This window comes from Numida meleagris, chromosome 4 (genome assembly GCF_002078875.1).
Source record: "Numida meleagris isolate 19003 breed g44 Domestic line chromosome 4, NumMel1.0, whole genome shotgun sequence".
Taxonomy (NCBI): domain Eukaryota; kingdom Metazoa; phylum Chordata; class Aves; order Galliformes; family Numididae; genus Numida; species Numida meleagris.
Window position 1 is genome coordinate 39,495,231 of NC_034412.1, and position 19,858 is coordinate 39,515,088.

At 37.7% G+C, this 19,858-nt stretch overlaps 1 protein-coding gene across 2 annotated transcripts in view; it reads left to right on the forward strand.

Annotated features, from left to right (window-relative positions):
- JADE1 (jade family PHD finger 1) overlaps positions 1–19,858 on the forward strand; it is a 142,212-nt gene that overhangs the window by 60,106 nt on the left and 62,248 nt on the right. Inside the window, exon 1 of one of the 2 annotated variants that reach the window (XM_021394308.1) lies at positions 6,785–6,802. The exons of the other annotated variant lie outside the window; for it this stretch is intronic. The gene's annotated coding sequence lies outside the window, so the exon portion shown is untranslated. Of the gene's footprint in view, positions 1–6,784; positions 6,803–19,858 lie in introns of those variants that run through there. 2 annotated transcript variants of the gene reach the window in all.

The window sequence follows — 19,858 nt, forward strand, 5'->3', positions numbered from 1 at the left end:
TAAGGAAAACATTCTGCATCTTTTGCAGAATGAATCCTTGCAAAAGCAGGGTTCATGAAATGTACGTGCAGTGTAGAATATTCAAATTTATTATATTAATGCCCATGCCAGTAGTAGCCATGGGAATTTCAGGTGTTCATCTGGAGAAGATCACATGTTGTTTGTTTGGCTGCCTTTAAATGTCAAATTAATAGGGGAAAAAACATAAGATTAAAAAAAGAGCATGTAGATCTATAACATGGGACAGTTGTAGTGAGTCAGATCTGTGTGTTCTGATGGTGGCTATTGGTAGATCTTGGGAATGGGTTATAACCTCCAATTTTTGATGGTGTGGAAAGGCAGCAGAGCAGAAGGGAATAAGCGATGAGAGAGATCCTCTGTGAAATACATATAACCTTCTGTGAGTTCTTCTTCATTTAAGAGAAGCTGAGGCAGGAATGGAATCTGGGCTTGTGACAGGTCTGCTTGCATTTCTTCCTTCTCTGTGTTTTCCAAAGACTTTAGGGTCACTTCTGGATAGTAGGTGCAGCTGCACAGCCATTATTGGATGACAATTTTCATAACTTTTTTGTTACATTAAAAGAATATATTGTTTTTAATTAGACGTGAGAAATCCATATGACACGTCATTCAGGTTACTTATTGAAGTAACTGTGTTTCTCGGTTTCTCCGTAAAGACTTTGTGCTAGGAAATGCAGCAAACAATATCAGAGAGGGTTGCAAAACTGAGCATGTTCAAGTTAAAAAGTGGCCAGCTGACCTTAAAATGTAATCAGTGTTTGTGCTCTTCTGACAAATTTTGATAAATTATGCCTATGAACTTTGTTGATTGCCTACAGGTACACTTAGGGTATACAGTAGATTAATGTTCCCTTCTTGTAAAATCTGATAGGGCAGCTTTAATTCATGCCCTAGCTTTAAGATAAACTTTCTCCAAAATAAACAGAAATGAAAAACCTCTAAGAGTGGGTAAGCCTCAGCATAAAAAGTTATAAAGCAATCAGTATCGAAATAATTTGGTTTTGATGGAATCTTACATAAGGGAATGAAAGCAAGCAGAATTCTTAAGATGTACAAGGGCTACTCTGAAAGTAATATCTCCTATTTTATTATATTGGCTCACAGTGTTAGAGGTGAGCGTTGGTGGTGTGGTAGTAGAGGCTGAACCTTCCCAACATTGTTCCATTATGTTTTGTTGCCGTGTGACAGATGGCAGCAGAGGGGCAGTCTGACAAAATGGCATCTGAAATGGAAGTGTGTGTGAAGCAAAGGTGTGTCATTGAATTCCTCTTTGTGGAAAAAATTGCACCCATTCATATTCATGGATGTTTGCTGAATGTTGGTGGAAATCAAACAGTGGATGTGAGTGCAGTGAGGAGTGGGAGGTGCGTTTCAGCACTGGTGACAGTGGATCACCTCCACTGGTGCAGATTTTTACGAGAGCGGCGTGCAGACTCTTATTCATTATTAGCAAAAATGCTTAGCTAGTGGTGGTGACTATGTTGAAAAATAGTGCTTTGTAGCTGACAACTTGCACAATAACACTATTTGAGAGCTCTTTGTATCTGTAATGGTCCTCATCTTTGCTTCATACGCACTTCCACGTCAGATACCATTTTGTCAGACTGCCCCTCTGCTGCCATCTGTCACATGGCAACAGCATGTAAAGGAATATTGGCAGGAAGGTTCAGTCTTTACTGCCATACCACCAACATCTGCTTCTGACATTGTGGACTAATAAATATATATATTTTAAATAGGAGGCATTACTTTCAGAGCAGCTCTTGTATATCTGAGAAAATCCCCTTTTAGTCTGAAAGCTCAGAAGGGAAACCTCTGCAGGAGGAACATTAGTTCAATTTGTGCTGTTAATTAACACTCAATTTTTTTCTGTTTGTTAGAAACTTATCTGTTTCAGAGTGGCGTTAATCTTTCACTGAAATTTTGCTTCAGTGAGTCTTTCAAGAACACGGAAGAGAGAATAGAAAACATTTTTTTTAAATTATAAAGTATCTGGAACAGGAACAATTATGTCACATAAAAAAAACCCTTTCAATCTCAATAATATGAATAACTGAATGGAGGCATTCTTAACACTGCTGGAATTAATTGTCATTTAAGTGCCTAATGTTAGCCAATTCCAATTTCTCCATCAAGGAAAAAGGAAGTATGCAGTTTTGTGTGGGAAGAGTATATCAAAGCAGCCTGATTTATCTTGCAGTAGAAAAACCTGACTAGGTGTTGATTATGTCAGTCAATGCTAATGTTTCTACTTCTGAAGACAAACTATGAGCAAAAAATGATAGTGCAGAACCTTACTCGCAATCCTCTTTGCCTTTGTTCTCCCTTCATTTGTTGGAAGGGATGCTGTGCTGCTGACATATACTAAATTTCTTTCAGCAGTTGGAAGCAGTGATTTCTGTTAGATGAATTTGGTACTTTCAGCTTTGTACTAATTAAGAATCTGTCTTTTTGGGTCAAAGACTCACCTTCTTTCTCTGAGTACTGGAGCTTAGTTAGAAATCAGAGAATTTGGCTAGGTTAAGGTTTTTATTATGGAAATTTTCCTACTCCAGCTTTTTTTTTTTTTTTTAGTTTTGTTTAGGGAGCAGAGAAAGAGTTTGTATGTGGCGAAGTTGCTTTTGTATTTTATTGCCATCAAGATATGGAATATAGATGAATCTTCAAATGTAAATGTGTTTCTATAAATAATCTAAGAAAAGTCAGCTCATTTAGTAACAGAACAACAGCACAACACTCTTAGTTTCTTGGGTGTTTGGCTGATTAATACTAGAAGGGTTTGTATGCCTTGAACAGTCAGCATAACTTGGTCCATAACCTTCATTGCAGTCAACAGGAACTCCTTGGTTTGACTTGGAAAAGAAATGACTTTCATGGACTTATGAAGCTGTATAACACTTCCAGTAATCTGTTTTTGAACTGTCATCTACTCCTATTTGTGTATTTTTCCATTTCAGAGGCAAAGCAAACACAGAAGTCTAATCAAGATGCCAGATGAGTTAAGTAACCCAGCAGACTATGTTGTATAGTGTTCGCGTACATATAACTCTTATTGTTACAACCTGTGAGGGAAAAGAGCAAACTATCCTAAGAAAGAATCCAGACACAGAGATAAAGAATCTTTACTTAAAATGGCCTTATACACATACACACATAGATCATACATGTCTTTATTTAAATATAGTTCACATATCCTGTCAAGACTCGTTCATACCTTTTAAAACTGTCTGGACTTGGGTAAAGCCAGTGTTTCTCAGCATATTTGTGAAGGGCTTTTCATTCCTAACACAAACTACTACTCTGATAACAGCATCTGTAAATGGCAAGAACACCTGCAGATAGGGCTATATTCCCCTTTCCAGTGCTGACATTGGTGTCTGATTCACAGATTGTACTTTTGATGCTTTTTCTTCAAGAAGTAGCATTATCAGGATTAGATATTATAACAGACCTCAGTCTTCACCTTTCCCAAGCATGTCTCTTGGTGATGCAGAGCTATGAATGAACTGGTCTGATATTGTTGTCCATATATGGTTCATATGATACGTCTGTTCGAGCTTATTGGTAGTACGTGACGTATAGAGAGCACACCTGTGAAATGCTCCTTATAATTGCTGAGCAGTAGCATTAGCTTCTTTCTCCAGGCAGTGCCACTACTTTACTATCAGGTCTTCATTCTTTTCAACTCTAAAAGCAAATTTTTCAGCTTTTCTTAAGTGGTAAGTGCCTTCAAGAGGCAGTTTAATTAGATGAGGTTTGTAGTGATAATTTGTAGTGACTCATCTTGATTGGAAGGTTATTTTGGAGTTGAGATAGATAATGGTCCTGTTCAAATATGTTTGGTGCATCCTAAAACATATGCACCATATACATGAGATGATATATGTTTCCACAACGTTGATGGATAGACAGTCTTGCTAGCTTTCCTGACAGGATGCAAAACCAATAAAGGTGCATGAGAATTGGAACTATGACTAAATATGCATAATGACTTTTTTCAGGCTCCCATTGAAGAATGTGAGAGCCTGTGCTACTTTTCTTTTTGCTGTACATATGCTCTGTGGTTGAATACCTTGTTTTCCAGATCTACCAGTTTGTTTCCTTTCAGAAAATTGACTTTGAGTTCCTTGATAGCTGCATTAGCAAATGTGTGTGTCTGTGGGATTTTACATTAAGGATGAGTGCCGATAACTTTTTTTAGCTTTCTGTTTCTCGAAGAACTATATTATGAAATGAAGTTTGTGTCACGTTGCTTCTGTCAATGTTTTAATATGTTGAAGTATTTTTACACCACAAAAATAAATGTTTCATGTTTCATATTATTACTTGGTACCAGAAGGAATTTTTTAGATTGCCGTATTTTCTAAATATTGTCCATTTTGGCATAATCCTATTAATATGATGTTATGGATGTGAACATCTTGGATTAACATAAGCTGTATTTTTGTACAAATCAAAATATCTAAGTGAAATAAAAATCAAGAGTTTAAAATATAAGCAGTGATCAATTGTTGACAGACAAATAAAAGAAGACATAACAGGCCAAAATTTGGCTTGCAGTGAGGTATAAGCTATCATTTTTTCCCAGCAAAGAAATGGCTTACTCCTAAAGATTACAGACACATAGTTCACAATTTAAAAAAAAAAAAAAAAAAAGCACACAGAAAAACAGGACAACTTCTTTAATCCTTAGATAATTTTGTCTTGGAGTGTAGTCCAGTTTCTAATCTGCTTTGGTAGAATTGTCAGTTTAGTTAGCAATCAAAAACTTCTAATATAATATAAAAGCAGCTGACTGTTTCTGGCAGTAGGTAACCAAGTACTTGATCTATAGTATCCTTACCATACTCTTTACATTTAAAAAGCTGATTTTCATTTCATTGTTGAAGAACTCCAGATGTAGAGCTTTTATATAGGGAATATCTTTAAAGAAAGAATCTCTGTAACTTCAGAGTTTTGTTCATATTTGTATCTTACAAAGCAGGAAAGACTTTCTTGCAGATCCTCATGCAGTTATTTTTCAGGCATGTATCAACTACTTTCTGTTCTATATGTAGAGCTGAGTGAATTTTTAATTGCCATTGTTTTTAACCAAAACTTGGGGCCAACGGAACCATTTCATAAATTGGTGTCTAGTACATTGAGGTGTTTCAGTGAGCAGAGAGAAACTTGAAGAATACCTCATGATGCTTTTTCCACAGTCAAAATAAGTGTTTTACCAGCAGTGGATATGCAGAAGTATCTTTTTTTTTTTTTTTAATTGTGCAAGTTTAGGTTTTATGCAGCTTCATTTGCCTCCATCCTGTTGCATTTTCTTCAGCTTCATATTCTGATTCCCACAGTATAAAGTTAATATTTCTCTTACAAGGCCCAAAATAACTACTTTTTCTGGTTTACTTCTAGTCTCTTATTACACAAGCCTCTTCTGCTGAGATATCTGAAATAAACCAGGCAGCTACCAGGACTGGTCTGGAAAAGCTCTTTGAAGTGAATCTACTCACTGAAGTGTCTGCCATCATCTTCTTTCACTGCCCTTCCTTCAGGCCAGAATGGAATGTCTTGCTTGGCATATGGCTACATCCGAGCACTGTCTTAGTTTGTTGCCATTAGGTCTCTGGACTTGCCATAAACTTTAATACCCGTGAGAAGCAATATGGACAGACTTGACTAGTTCTTCTGTACTTCTGCCTTCTGCCCAGATGAGCTGCTTTTGAGGAAGGAGTTCTTTGGCTTCTTACTCAGCTGTGCTTTGCCTAGGGCAATCTATATGCTGGGCTTAGATCGACTGAGTACTGAGACTTTGGTTTTTGCTTTGCTATGCTATGGAAAGCCAGCATGCATAGTGGCCTCTGTTTTTCAGGAGAAGAGCAGCAGGATTTGTTTTTAACTATTGTTTCTAAAGTTCTTTATATTCAGGCACGCAGTGCTTTTGCAGTCTGTCGCACCTTGGCTCCTCTTGCGTTTACTGTGTAAAGAATTGTAAGGAGTATAGTTGATTAGAAGTCTACCCTTCCAAGTAGTTAATCCTGCAAATGAAGTAAAGAACCAAATTAAATCCACCACATTTCTGAATGAGAGAGCCCATGCGAGGATTTAAAGGCTTAAGTATTCTGTTAGATTAACTTGGATTTTTGAGTGTACTTAAGTAATCAAACCTTCCAATATACACTCTGAAATAATTTTCTACAGACTTCAGTACTGTAAAGGATTGTAACTTAAAAAGGTTTACACTCTTAGTTTCTTCTGTCTCTGAAGCATGCTACCATGTACACTTCTGATACCATTGTTACTTCTCTGCTCCCTTCCATGTGATATGTTTAGCTGCTGTATTTCAAGTGGCCAGAGACTTGAGTAAGCTCCAGTAATTCCAGTGGCAGAATGCCATTAGTTTGCCATCACAACTTGGCTGACTTGGGGCATAAATGTTTTGGCTATACCAAAATGTTTATGAAGATTATCTCCCTTCAGATGCTTTAAAATGTGCTCTAATCTAATGATTTGTTGAGCAGGTGCGCTCGCCTAGTTGTGGCAGTTGTTGTCAGGGACACAAAGAATGATGAGATACGAAGGAAGAGATCTTTTTTTGTGCTTTGTCCCTGAAGTAATTATCTATAGGTTTCTAGGGCTTCAGCCGGTTGTTTGACTGATTCAAGGACTTCAGCTGTGTGTTTTGGAAACACAGTTCTGTATCGAGCATGTGGTAAAGCTAATCTGTTTTCCAGTTCTGGTGTATGGAAAGGAAATGGGTGACAGTGGCTTATTCTCCGTGACAGATCTACATGTAAGTTCTACTATGCTAGCTCATATATAGGGCTATTCACAGAAGTATCTTTTGGCTTCTTTTTAAAAACGTAATTTCCCAAAGAATAAGACTGTTTTGTTTATTTGTGCCCTGGAATGCTCGTATATGCTTATGAAGGATCGATGTACATGTTTTGTTTCCTGACAGCCAAGGAACGTTCTCCCCAAAGAGGCGAACAACTGAGTTAAAGGTTGTAGCTGACATGGGAGAGTCGTTGATGTGACAGTACTGTGGCTGCTGATGGCAGGTTTATGCTGCTATTCTTGCTGCCCTAAAGGATTTTTTGCTGAAGGTAAGAGTATAGCACAGGCAGTGAGAAGTAGAAGGCTGCTCATTCTGTTTGCTGGCATTGCTTGTAATACCACTTGGCATAGCTTGTAAGGAGATCTTTTGTGTAATCCGAAGTTTGTCACTGTCATCTCAGCTGCAAGCGACTCCTTTGTCTCTGATTGCAGTTCTTTATTTGGTATATGAAGAACATAGATTTGCATTATGGGATAGAGGGGAAAGTGTGGGGCTAAGGGCAGGAGGAGAGAACCTAGCTGTGCCAGCTGCAAGGAATTCTTATCCAGGTTTTATAACCTGAAACATAAAATAGATGTTCAGTGCATCATGTTGCTTTCTAGAAAGGAGAAGATTTGATTAAGACATTTTTGAGCCAGCAGAGATATATTTAAATACCTTTAAAACCTTGACTCCACTGCTCATCTTCTCTTGAATGCAGAAGTATGCGTGGGGGATGTGGAATGCCTGGTTTTGTTCATAGAAATAGATGTTTATCTGTGAGCAGTGCTTTTAGGGACCTATAACTCTTTTGAAAATTAATCCCTGAGGTACTGCCAATGGCCCATTTGTTCAAAAGCCTTGAGCAAGAGCTTTAAATGAACTCCAAAAAGAAGGAAGTGTTTTGATGCTGAAAGAAGTTTGTCAGCACCGTCAGTGTGTCAGGATGCGTGTCTCTTCCTCTCACCCTTCCTTTTGTTGAGTCCTCTGTTGCTTGATCTTTTTTTTGTGAAACAAAGCTGGGCTGTGCCTCGGATTTGAAATAAATTTATTCCTTCCTCAGTTCTTTCTTTTTACATCTTTGGGGGGAAAGACATTATATTTGTAAAAGGTTATTTTTACATAAAAACAAGGAAAATCTAAAAAAATAAAAGTAAATATCCCAGCAACCATTAAGAGCTGAATCCAAGCACTGGATAGCGTTTTTCTTTCTGTAATAGAAAAGTAGAGGAATAATCAAGAATAAGTTTTGCTTTTAGATTGAGCACGGTGAGAGTGGTTGAGAGGAAGCTGGAGCTGAGAGAGGCTTGATGTTCAGTGTGTGAAAGGAGGAATTTGTATAAAACTTACTTTATTTTATATTTCTGTCAAGTTAAAACACTTTTAGCACTGGATGCAACCAGTAAATTGAGAAGTGGTACCAAACCAGACTTTAAACAGCAAAGCTACACTTGGGAAAACTTAGTATACAAAATGACTTCTGCAAGCATAGTGGTTTGTGCTCACAAGCATTATGTTTGCGTACGTGGCTATCCAAGTGTGTTGTGTGGACTTTGTGATTGTAAGCAGTCTCTTTTCTCATTCTGTTTTTTTCCTGTTCTGCTGGTAGTGTCACCTGGCAAAGCGTCTGGCCTTGTGGGCATCTCTTCTTTTGTTGGGCTTTGTCCGCAGCAGCTTCCAGAGCTTCTGTTACAGTGAGCCTGACCCTTTGATCTCATGGACTAGAACCAGGTGGTGGTTTTGGTGGAGGCCATTCCCAATCACATTAGTCCTTGGACTTCTCAGAATTCTCGCAACTAGATTTGTGATGCACTGTAGTGTTTCTTTCGTAGTCCTTGTTTTTCCCTGTAAAACTGCAGGTGACTTTGAGCTGAAGGAGACTGAATAGACACGTGTACATTTTTTGCTTTGCAGAGAAGTATGGTTTTGTTGGTATAGAACACTCCCTTCACCCTGTTTATGATTCCCTGCTGCTTCCCCAAATGGCCATGAGCCACATACATTCAGGGGTGTGACGAATGGAGAAACCATTGTTAATAGAACATGAAAATGCATTTAGAAAAGAAAGGGAGTTTGGTGCCCAAAATATTTGAATTTCAAGTGGAAATATCTAGCTTTGTTAACTGAATGTATTATTTTGCCACCTTTCTTGTAAATGACATCATGATAAAAGACCTCAACTTGTTTTCAAATGGCTGCATGTTAATAGCTTCTAGCAGGTGCTCCAGAAATCAAAGGAATCTATGAGATTTTCAGAATACCCCTCCCCCGAAGGAAGCTTGTTTCTAAAAAGCGCATGTGTTTTTAGTCTGGCTTACCACATGTGTGAGACTGTAATCTGTTTGTACCTCTGCTGTTTTCAGACTGCATTTAGGACTTTTTGGTTAATTTTTTTTTTTTGCAAGGATTCGAAGTGCACATGTCATAAGTGGAAATTCCACGCAAGCTTAGCTATGCAGATGTCAAGGCACCTTTAAAGCATACCATTTTAGGGTCCCAGAAGTGCAAAAACAGTTGAGATAATGCTTCAAGGATGGGGAAAGAAACAAACAACCACTCTCTAAAATCTTTTGTCACCTGAACGGCAATGGATCCAACAATCTGGCACAGAAATCTACAGAACTGTGTTTCATTTGCAGTTACAGACCCATGGATATTCTTTGTAGCTGACAGTAGGCAGTGAGGCGTAATTCCTTTTGTTCCTGTGGTTGTTTAGTGGAGTAAGTAAATTTAGGTCAAACTCTCAATCATTTGATCACATGCCTGGAGATGTAATACATTTTGTCCAATAGCCAGGGGAAACAGTCATTTAACCAAGTAACTGTTTCATTTCTGTAAGGGACTAGTTTGACAGACAAGGCACAGTTCAAAGAAAAACAATAGATCTACAATGTTGTAGATGTTCTCAGCTTGACCTTTGTGCCCAGCTGGATGCCAGTGGTGCCTTCTAACATGGAGATGTTTGCCAGACTGAGATGAGTCTGGCAACATCATACATATAACACATATAACATATAATAAGTTGTATTACACAGTGCATTGCATCATGAATCCACTGCAAATAATCTGCCTCTATCTGTTCCCGTCCCAGGGTTTCTGAAAGAGTATGTAGTAGGAGTGTTTAGGCAAGTAGAATGGCAAACAGCTTTCTATATCTTTAATTTCAAAATAGTGTAAGCTTGTGTAATTTTTACCCTTCCTTATCCTGAAGACCCAATTCAGCACTTTCTTGCACATTGGCTATCAACACAGAAGCAGCTAAAACAGCAGGTGGATTTAAAATGAAGAGACAGCTGTATGGATGAGCTGCTGTATAAGCAGATTATAAAATGTGCAGTTTGGAGAAATGGAATTTATCTGCCCTCAGTAAGGAGCTCCTTCCTGGTGGTTGCTCAATAACTTCAGCCATCATCTTCTGAAGACAAATTTTGATACCGTCATGATAGCTGTGACTAATTTCAGCAGAAGTGATAATCAGCATCCATATCTAAACAGACAGCCACTGGAGGAACAGTATTGTTAAATGAGATGTTTTTATTTTCTGATTTATCTCAAAAAGGACTTTCTACGGCAAGAATTTGCAAATTGTTCTCACCACTTTTTTCTCAGGCAGAACAAGAGTCTGTCTCTGCTATCTTACTACCACACCTTTTATCCTGACGCTCATTGATGTGTCTCCTTGAGGGAAGGTCTTTATTGTACCTTCATCCATGATGAAAGTTTGCAGCAATTACCTCTCATTCTGTTCTTTCTCTAGAGCATAATATGTGCATGATTTTCTCAACTATGTGCCAGCTAATAAGCATATTTAAAATAATGAGCCCCAAGGACACAGGAAAAACAAAATTAATGTATACAATTTGGTTTCTCAAAATCTTTGATTTCAAAAGCAAAACTTATTTTGCTGCTGATCACATACCTTTCTTTCTTGCGCTTTAACTTTCCTTGGGTTCTCTCGTCAGTGCAGTTGCTTTTGAAATCTTACTTTGTTGCATTTTTTTATTCATTGAGGTACAGTGATCTCATGTGTTAATTTGCGTGTGATTCCAAGTTGTGTGTTAGATTGTCTCCTGTGTTGCCCCTGCTTAGCTTCCCCCTCTTCCAATGTGAACTGCTTAAGTTGCTGTTTTCTGTTACTGCCTGCTTCTTGCATGCACCTTCAATAATAGTACAGTTATGAATTCTTTCCTTTCTGTGTTTTAGTTTCTCACCAAAATTTTTAGAGTTCTGTCCACTTAGGGTGAGAACATTAGCTGGAGTTTTCACTTACTGGATACTTCATTCAAAATTTTTCGTGTTCAGACAGATACAGAGAAATACTTTTCAAAAGAATGTCTTGCTTCATCTTCCTCCCTCCCTCTTATGGTCAGTTTCATCCATGTTCAACACCTAGTACATAAAAAGATCTTTAATTCAACTGAAATAATGAAACCGTTATGTTGCCACTCTTAAACAGGGTAGAGCACTGGAAAACTGTACAGGCAAACACTGAACTCTGATTCTCTTAAATTGAACATACATACTAAATTAGTGTAATTATTGATACTATTTATCTTTCTACCTGGTCAAATCCAAAATAATGTGTTTATGTACACACACACTATCATATATGTACGTATGTTCCATGTGGATGACGGCGGGGCTAATGTGTTTTTTGTTGTTGTTTTTTGTTTGTAAATGTGCTGTGCACCTCTGAAAATAAGATAATCTTTATTTAGGCACCAGCATGGATTTATTTCTTTGCAACTAAATGTTTAGAAATTAAGTATCTGGCTTTGTTTCTACACACGTTGGGAATCATGTGTCGGAAGAGTCCGTAACATAGAGAATTCTCTGGAGACTCTTCTCCCTTGGTTTTCCTGTTATTAACATACACATCACTACCATTGTAACTGAAAATTGAGCCAATTTTATGATCTCTTACTGGGGTCCTCCTAGTCTTTTCACAGCTAAAGGAAACAAATGGACTTTTTAGTGTGTCCTGAAAGTTAGGAAACTAGAACTCATTTGTAGGGGGTGGGGAGAGCAAGTTCCCAAAGTGGGGAGCCGCAGCAGAGAGCACATCTGCCTCCTCGTAGTGGTTCTCCATCCCGAGTGCTCAGCTGCAGGTAGTCTGGTACAAAGTAGTTATTTGTTGGGTTGCTATTTGTGGATGCACGGTTTCCTCAAATACTTTAAAGCTATTTACCCTAATGCTTTAATAATTTAAGTAAAAAAAATAAAAATAAAAAAATCACCGTGATCAGGTGAGGTCCAAAAAATGGTCAAGTATGTGGCTTGGGGATGCTGATGCTATCTTGGTCTGTAGATGGCCTTTGAGTTGAATATACAGTAGTTCATCAGGACAGGAGAAGCCGTAGCAAAGAACTGCAGGATATAAACTCTACTAATCTTTGTCTGAGAAAAAGACTGGTAAGCTTGTAACCATGAACTTGGTGCTGGTTTTGGGCAGAAATCCACTGGGCTTGCTTCTCTTCTATCCTGTGAATGGAAGTTTAAAATTGAATGGAACATCACAGTTCGTTAGATCTAGTAACTTATTCATTTTTTTTTTTACTTAAAATGTTGTGAGGACTAAAAAGAAAAGGAAATAAATTTACAGATTTACTATATGGTTGTTACTGGACAGGAGGGGAGGAAAAGGGAAAAATGAGTTGTTATGATTTTGGGCTTTGTTTAGTCCTTTTTGTCCTACTTTTCCAAGCAGAATTTTATCACAGTATGAAAATAACACAAAGACAATGCTTCTATAGGCTCAAAAAAAAAAAAAAAAAACCAAACCAAAACAAGAGGGAGATAGAGGTTCTAAAGTAGCTTGACAGTAAAGTTTGTCTAAAGTAGATGTATTTGCTCTTAACAGTTTAGATAGATTAGGCAAGAGCATCTTATTTTTTCACTTCACAAAAAAAAAAAAAACCACAATGGTAAGTTCATAAACCTGCTTTAAAATGACATGATTTCTAGTGCTGAGACAGCTTTGCTCTAGGCTCAGGCAGTTACCAAACCTGGCCTTGAGAATGCTGGTAGCTGCTGGTTACATTGTGAGCACAAGGACATATTAGATCAGGATGGGTTTGTCTCAGTCAAACAGATTTCAACTTGCTTTGTATTTTAAGAAAAAAAAAGGAGCTCAATTTGTAGCTAGCTAAGGGTACCAATTATGGTGGTTTGTTTGGTTGCTTTTTTTTTTGTGAGTAAATGCTATCTTTAGAGAGGTTTCTTCTGTGCTTCTTTTCTAAAAATGAAAGAGGTAATAGGTTTACAAGCCATGGGTTTTGTTCTTTTGATTTCAATTTGAGTAACAAAGGTATCACACCCATACCACATACACAAAGGTATTTACATCGTGTGTTACATTAGCATACAGTTTTAGTTGCTTCTTGAGAACTAAGACAAAAGTCCTTGGTTACATCACATGTTTTTATGCTGAAACACATATGCATGAAGATATTCTCTTCTTTCTGTACAGAGTCTACTTTATTCAGAAAATTTATTAGAAATTTCACATTCCCAAGTACTGGGCTGTGCCTGTGCAGAAAAATAAAAGAAAGGGAAAAAACAATTGCATTCACTGCAATAGCATAATTTGAGACTTTGTCTACCTGTGGTAGATAAACTGCCTACTCTGAAATCCCAAGGGAAGCAAGCTGTTTCTATGAGGTATTTAAGGACGGGGCTCGTTGTACTCATCTCTTCATGGCTGACTATCTGGTTTGTTCTGTGGTAAGACTAAAGACCCTCTGTAGACCAGAAACTGCCTCTACTAGTGAATTAACAAAAGAAACCCAATTCTGGCAGTTAAGACAGAGCCATAACGTTCCAGATGGCTCGCAGTATTTGAACTAACTCTAATATTGAATAGGTAGGGTTGCAAAAACTAGAAGTGCTGTGTAGATTTTTTTTTTCCTCTTTCTTTTTAAATTTCAAGACTAATTGATGAAGACCATTGTTAAAGAAAAAGAAAGAACCGCAAAACATGTGGTGCTTCACACCAAAAGTTTGGGAGGCTGCAAAATAAGCTAAACCACCTCTTTGATTAGAGCTCTTGTAGTAAACTCATAAGAGGAAGAAAACCCACACTGATAATATTTGTAAATGATACAGGCTTGCCTAAGCGTGTACGTATATATTATCTCTTACAGTAACTTACGTTTTCCTATGTGGTAACCTAAACATTTTTATAGAGGGAGCTGAATAGAAGTGAAATATTTTATAACAAAATATAAACTGTGTTCTGCCAGATGGAGTCTTCATATTTATAAATTGCAAATCTAAATCTTTCCTTTAAAGGGAAGTTATTCAACAAGAAAGGCATTCAGATTAGGAACACGATGCAAGTGAATGGGCATGTACACTAATAATAGTAAAGTTCCAAGCAGTGCTGGAAGCAGTGTATTTGCAAATATATGTATTGATCCTAAGTTAAGAGCAGATTAGCAGATGGAGAGTCCAGAAGGACCAAGAGGTTAATTTCATTGATTCTTCAGTCTTCCCACAGGATTCCTGGGACTTGCTTAGATCAGTAGAGAAGATGTATTTAAAATGAACTATTGGAAAAGGATATTAAAACTATGTTCAGCTTCTCTTTGACTTTCAACAAAACTTTGAAAATACTGGTTTGAATGTTACTGTAGTTATATTAAGTAGCTTGCCATATTTGACTGGATGCATGCTTATATTCTAGCCAAAAAAAAAATTCGCCTGATCTGTTCTGATTATCTAAATTATATTAGATACTAATATGGTGATGATACTAGGCTTCCAGGCCCACCAGCTACTACTAGTTGACTGCATAAATACAATCATTTATAGAGATACAAAGTAGGACTGACTCTAACCTAGTGAACATTAAAGATATTCCCTGTGAGACCAACATCAGTTGGAAGTGACCTTGGATGCAGTTAGAGTATCTCAAGGACACTGAAATTTATGAGGTTTTCAGTTCTATTCAGAAAAAGAATTTTTGTGTATTAGCTGCTGAATTGCAGCTCACTTTTTGCATTTTGCAGAGGCTCCTAAATCCATGAGAAGATCAGTACTGCTTGGCAATTAAAGGCTTTCTCGGCACAAGAGCTGTGGCCAATGATGTGATTATGGAAAGATTTATACTTGGCAGGGAAATTGTTTCAGGATGCCCCCTCTTTGCTCGTTTTATAGAACTCTGTGCCCTTGGAAAGCTTTAGAGCACTTACGTAGATGTGTGTGCAGATTGACTATGTAGATCAGACATTGCACGTGACCCTTCCTAGTTTAACACCACAGAACTGAAGGTGTGGGTTAGGCTTCACAGTCATAAAGTCCTACAGTGATTAATTTTTTTCTTTTTTTTGTAACGAAGCTGAAGATACACATTCTTTTCCAAAAGATGGAATAGTCTCAAGTTAAGTCTAAAATACTTGCAGCAGAGGCAATGAGTTTTCCAGTCTACTCACAGTGCCTGATATGTATCCTTCAATATGACTCTAAGAGTGTGAAGTTAATAATAATAATTAAAAACCCTAGCATGCTGTACTTAACTCTCCTGAACTGGTTTTGATGGCCTGTCAGGGCCTGCATATGGCAACAGTGACAGCCCTTGCAATAAATGCCTTCACAGCTGACTGAGCTATACATGGTGGTGTGTATCTCACTGACCGTTCCTCCAGTTTGGGAATCTGTGGAGATGAAATATTTTTGATGTTTTCATAAATATCTCAATGTTGTAAGACAACGTGGCCTCACAGACCGTGACTACCAGTTTGACCACTGCAGTCTGGTTAGCTACTAATTCGTAACAGGCAGGAGCTGTGAGACTTCATTCACAGCAGCTGTTTTATGGAATGTGAGTACCTGGAATTTTGTGCCAGAATGAAGAGAACATGAGTCTAATATGGTGATGGACTTCAACTGCATCACTACAAATGCAACAATCTCATTGCTGGATGTTCAATATCTGAAGGACTATCACCTCAACCAGTCTGATCTCGTACAAATGGGATGCTGTCAGCAAATGAAGGAAGAAGCAATTACAGCAGTGAGAATTCCCCAGAAGACATCCTGTATCTTTTGTTTTCTTGGAGAAAAAGCAGGTGTAGGAAGACAGGCATTGTTTCACTTAAAATGTCCTTGCAGCGTTCCCCTGCAGCTGCAGGATTTAGTCTATTCTCCAGCTCTTCTTCCTCGTGCTTCCTCAAAGAGCATGTTGTCCCAGCACAGACTGCGGAGGTGATTTTGGGCAGTATGTGCCGAAATTGTGCCAGCTAATGTTATGAATAGACTTTTTGCACATGGAGTCATTCGTGTGTGATGATAATGTGAGTGCTGAAATATTTGTGAGAAACAAGAAGACAGTGCAGTATTTCTTGGAGATGCATGTAGTTTAGGACATGAAACTCTGGAGGATAACTTCCCTTCAGAATGTTTTAAACAATATGTTTTGTAAGGATGTTTTGTCCACAGGCTGGGCTCTAATCCACAGTAGCACCCTAACCCCCCTGCCCCAAACCAAATACAGTGGAGATGTAAGGAATTTCAGGAGTGCCTTCATAGATATGTTGATAGCTTGCTTTGGTTGTTACTTCCTGATGTGACGTAACCTAAAAGTGAAGGTGCTTGTGCTCAGTCCTTCGATCCCTTTAGTCTTTAACCTGTTTTTGTTGCGAAATGCGTCACCCTGTTTCTACAGTTAAACGCACATAAAGAGGTCTGTTATAACTTGTGACTAGTATTCTAGGTTTTATTAAAAGCCTTTGTCACACTTCAGAACAGTTTTCTGTTCTTACCTGATTCAGTATTGGCCATGAGCCATGCTCCCTAAGGCTGTAATCTTATTAATGTTTGTAAGGCAACTAGAATTGAGCAGAGTCACTATTTGCATGGAGAATGCCCTTGGAAAAACCTGAAGTGCTGAAGGAAGATAGTCTGCATTGCTAGATGTTAGTTTTTCTTTGTGAGTCTGTGCTTAATCAGTGGTGGTGTGTAGTTGGGAGGCAATTTCTAAGTTGGTATCTTTTAAATGTCAGACTTTTTTAAACTAGTTGTGGTAATGAGATACCATGGTGACATTTACAAGCAGCAAGAACCATTAGTCTGGGGATTCTAGCTCTCTCCAGCAAGCAAGAGGTGAACTTTGAAAACCTGCCTCTTCAGGAGGTGCCAATGAGACCGCGCGTGCTGATACGCTGGTTGCAACGCTGATCCATGTTAGGATGACGTGAGTAAGCAATACATTTTGTGGCTATCAGTTTTCCTTTAGTCACATAAGCAAATTTTAAACTGAAAGCTATAGTTGACAAAATACTGAGAATGGTAAACAATGCCAGTAAATCCCACTGTCTTTCCATGTGGCACTGTAGTTGCTTAGGCAGCACCAGGGCAATGTGTCTGTCTCACCCTGCTGGTTTTGGAGGTTTGTGTGGGACTGAGAAATGAAAGGAAAAAGTCAGCTGAAAGAGCTGACATGGGTGTCTGGGTTGTCAGCCAACAAAAAGAAAACCATGGGTATGTCAGGGGACCAAGTAATGTAGAGAGAAATCTAAATAGAAATAATTTCTCTACAAAGCGTGAAAGAAGGAAGGATGTCCCTACAGGCTGAATCTCAGCTATCTGGAGAGACGAATAGGGGAAACTTGCCTGTTATAAAGAGAATAGGCTTCCAAGGAAACCAAATTAATTTGAGGAATATCTAAGTACTCAGAATTCCTGGAAATAAGGAAGTAACACGACTTTTGCACTTTTGTCCTCTGTATAAGTATCAGTCACTAGTTAGCAACAAACGACCCCTGCAGTACAAGATCTTGCTCAACTAATCGTGAATGCAAAGTAGTAGCAAAATATATTATATTATGTTTTTTTCCTCCATGCTTTTGCTCCAGAAGATATTGTATAGGTGAACAACCTACATACCAGAACTTCATGTGGCTCTTGGGCCATAATGTATGAATTGACTGATGGCTCTCAATGGACAGAGATACAGACATTTATAGGTTTTGATGATGTCATAGGTACAAAAAATCAAGGCTTATCAATTCTAAAATTGCACCAGTTTCATCGTAGCTGGTGATGCCTATCAATTGGAATTAATGTATATTGATGCTTATTGATAAATAACCTGTCTCAATCAAAAGGTATTGACACCAATATATATTGACAGATAATGCTTATTGAAATCAGCCTAAAAATACCTATAAATACCTAATCCTATCAATAAGTATAAAAATAATAGGCATTAAAGACTATTGCTAATGAAAGGTATCAATATCAATAGGCATTAATGGCATAGAAATCAATAGGTCTAGATGACTACTCAAATGAGTAACTGTTAATTTCAATACCTGTTGAAAGACAAGAATACTATCAATTTTAATGTGAATTACAAGATTATTGACATGGATAGCTAGATATCTATCAAATATGATCAGTATCAATGTCTATCAATGCCTGTTGATTTCAAAATCAGTATAAAAATGTATAGGTGTCAATGACTAGCTATATTGACAGGCATCGATATCAGCATTACTGACTAATATCAAAATCAATATTGAAAATGATAGGTGTAGTGCCCATTGATACTGAAAGGTATTTATGCCTGCCAATACTGTGACTGCTACTGACAGGCTTTGATATTGATAGGTATCCATTCCTGCCAGTAGACATCATTCTCTGTCAATGCCTGTTGATGCATATCAACATTGAAATTGGTATGAAAATCAAGCAGCATCAACAAATGGACTTATCAGTAGACATCAATGCTTTTCAATAGATATCAAAATCAGTATTAAAAAAAGAGATAGATGTTGATGCCTATTGGTATTTTTATGGTGTTAAAATTGACAAGTATCAATACCCGTTCACATGTTTCAATGCTTTCAATGTTTGATATTAAAAGTAATGATACGGGTAGGTATCAATGTCTATCAACATCAAAGTTTTGGAATCAATAGGTGTTAACGGGTAGCAAAGTAGGTGAGTGTGGAAGTCAACAAGTAGCGATGCCTATTGATATCAAAATAGATATAGATAGATATAAATATATCTTTTCTAAGCACAGAGACCTGCAAGTGGGAGTAAATTTAATCAGTGAGTATCCAGTAATCATTTTATTGGCTATCTCATTATATATAGGAACAACATTCTGCTAGGCCGGCCAGTAATATGTGCACCACTTCTAATGCAGGCGTCTGATGAGAAGCAGGTAGAGAAGCATTAGCTTCTGCTGATTCCCAGAAAAAAACTGTTCGCTGATCTTGCTGGCTTGACATTTTTTTTCTTAGGAGTTCTATACATTTTTGTGGCAGAAATTGTTTCTCAAGTCCTTTAGTTACTGTTGCTAACTCAAAAAAAAAAAAAAAAGTTTTTTTTTTACTACTACTACTTAGGACTTTCTTTTTTTTCTCTTATCTTGCATCGCTTTAGATTGCTACTCTCCCACAGCTCAATAATTTTTGTGTAAAGTTGAGCAGGGTGACACTTCTGTGCCTTGCAGAACTCTTCCTCAGACCACAGAAATCTGAACTCCTGAGTCCCGGATAGGAAGTTCTAGATTTGCTTTACAGAGAAGAGATGACAGTGGTTAGGTATGTCAGAATTCCTTTTTAATTAAACTGATTTGTTGCATGCTTTGTTTTTTATAGAGAAGAATGCTGAATGTTCTGACTCACAGGATATGCTCCTTAGACATAACAATGAATGAAATTGCATAGATAGAGAATCTCTTGGTGCTTTAGTGATGGTGCATACATAAAACAAAGAGCAGAATGTGATTCTTACGCTTCTTGAGACAATCTAGACCCATATACTGGTATGAAGTTCATTTCATCTTCTGCATCTGTGTTTTATTTCTTTACCTGAAAACATCTGTGTCCATATTACTACAGATAAATGCTTTTCTTTCAAAGAGAAAGTGTCTGAGCAGTGCAGCTTTTTCTTGTATTTTATCTTTTTCTACCACAGCTCTGTTAAAGTTTCCTTAACACATTTCAGTGCTGAACAGATATCTGGGCTGCAACCTGTTTTCCCTTATTAAATGATTACTCCGAAGTTAATTGGCTCTGT